The sequence below is a fragment of the Martes martes genome (assembly GCF_963455335.1).
Source record: "Martes martes genome assembly, chromosome: 14".
Taxonomy (NCBI): domain Eukaryota; kingdom Metazoa; phylum Chordata; class Mammalia; order Carnivora; family Mustelidae; genus Martes; species Martes martes.
Window position 1 is genome coordinate 87,082,820 of NC_137902.1, and position 2,373 is coordinate 87,085,192.

Here is a 2,373-nt window from a genome sequence, read left to right on the forward strand (position 1 = left end):
GGTCGGCGGGAGCATCGTGGTCTGCGTCCCGTTCGTCATTGTAAGGGCTTACTTCAGCAGAGGGAGCCATATTGTTGCAGTGAACTTAGGTTGACCCTGCCCCTCCCAGAGGAACTTCCTTGCAAAGCCTAGATACAAGGGCGGGTCAGGCCAGGTGAAGACATCCAATCAGAGGGGCACGCATATGTCTACTAGGGTAAATTGAAATTCGATTGGGGGCCCGTGTGTAACCTAGCAGTTTTTGTGTGTGTGTGGCAGATCTAGCATGACTGTGCAGTTTTCTCTGTGTATTGCAATCTCATTGGCTACCTGTGTCTAGCCCGGCTAAAAGTGCCTCTATAAAAGTTGGTTTGCGAGGCTAGTAGAGGCAGTCTCGCAGTCTCGCCGGAGCAGTAAGAGCTGTCAGCAGGAGCTGTAAGAGTCGTCGGGGAGTGGCCTTGCCAGAGCAGCCTCCCTCCGAGAGTGGCCTCGTCTGGGAAGCAGCCTCGTCGGCAGCAGCCTCCTCTGGAGCAGTCTCGTCCAGATCAGCCTCGTCCATAGTGGCATCGTCTTTAGAGCGGCCTTGTCCAGAGTAGCCTCGCCGGGAGCAGCGTCATGGGGAGCAGAGTCTGCGTCATCCGGCTGTCGTCCTCATAGTCGTCCTCGTCGCCTCTTCCTCGTTGGGAGCGGCCTCGTCCGGCGAGCGGCCTCACGGGGGTCGTCGTGGTCACCTCTTCGTAAGAGACGGCCCCTACCGGCCGGGTTGGTTTCTGATGCTGGCACAAAATCAAGCTTTGCTTGACTTTCGCTTTGCATCAGTCTCGTTCCTTTGATCACGGACCCTAACACTAAGGAAGTAGGTAAGGACTTCCAAATGAGTCCACATTTCTCCCAGGCTTGCAGCGAATTGCTACACGAGAGCCCAAGTTTCTCAACATTCACATTGGTGTCTAGAAAGTAGCGTCAGTTCTGAGAATGTTTTGGGTATGGAGTGTCTTGCTGACATCATGGAAAGCTGCCTGTGTGATGATGTCACGCCTGTGCCCATGGGCTCTGACTGTGGTAGGGCTGTTACAGCCACCGCTTTTGAAAATGCTTCACCATGACCTGGGCCAGGCTGAAGAGAGCAGGCCTTTTGAAAGAGTGATTCTGCTGCTAGAGCTAGAGAAACCCCGCCATTTTGTAGTAATAAAAAACGGGGACCAACCCAGTCCCGTCGAGTGGAAGGTATGTGCTCTGCAGTATCATGCTCAAGTTACGGTGAACTACAGTGAAACATCATAAGTGTAAATTACGTAGACATGCTACCGAGGAGAGACAAAAGCGACTTGCAGAAAAATGGTGCAGGATGGTTGCATTTGTTCTAGTTTCAAAACCATACGAAATCAAATACGATTTAGCGATGCACTTACTTTGGTAAAAATGTAAAGTAAACACAGAGAATAGCGAACAGGACTGATGGACAGGGGGAGGGATGTACAGACGACTCCAAAGATGTGGATGATACCACATTTCTTAGAACGGTTGGGATGTGTACGGGTTTCTTTTCCTTAGTCCTTACATCTTCTATGTAATTCATAAATGTCAGCATGTAGCTTTTAAACACTAAGATACACTATCATGTAAACAACCCTTTTGGAAATAAAATTAGACATAGCAAAAATAAAATGACCAACAGGAAGGGAGGAGAAAAACCGATTGTAAGATGTTTTGTCCCCTGCAGGGGTCTTTGTTGCCAAGACCTTAAAGATCCCAGCGTGACTTTCAGTTTTGAAACCTCCCCACTGCCCCGTTTATGACAAGCTGAATCCAACTAAGGTCACTTTCTGATGGTTCCGAAACCTAAAAGAACAAAATGCAGACCTTTGATTCTTAGTGGATGGTGCTCGCTTCCTCCCGGCTGGAGATTTTCAGCAGTAAATGCAGGTATTGGGCTGCGGCTGTTAGTGGGCTGCATTCTGACTGTGCCAGGCAGCAGGGCCTGGGTCTGGCTGGCCCACCACCCGGGCTCGTGGAGCAAGGTGACCGTGACTCGACAGAAAACAGATCAGACCAGGCCTCACCCTTGTGGATGGATTTTATTAAATCAAAGAAAAGGAGGTGAAAATGCATTTGAATTCAGGACAGGGACTTTCAGGCTAACAAGCCCTGAGCTTGCCAAGTGATGGACAAAAAGGAGCTCTTCATAAATAAAACATGGGGGGAAGTAAACATTTGAGATACATAGCAGCTTTTGGAGAAATGTAGATGGGACTTTCATGTTTGGAGCATTTTGCGTGTTTGGTTATAAACACTGATCTACACATCTTTCTTTTCTACTGCCATTTATGAAACACTTATGTGACAGGCACAGTGCTAAGAACATTACATGTTACCTATGAAATAGGTATTATT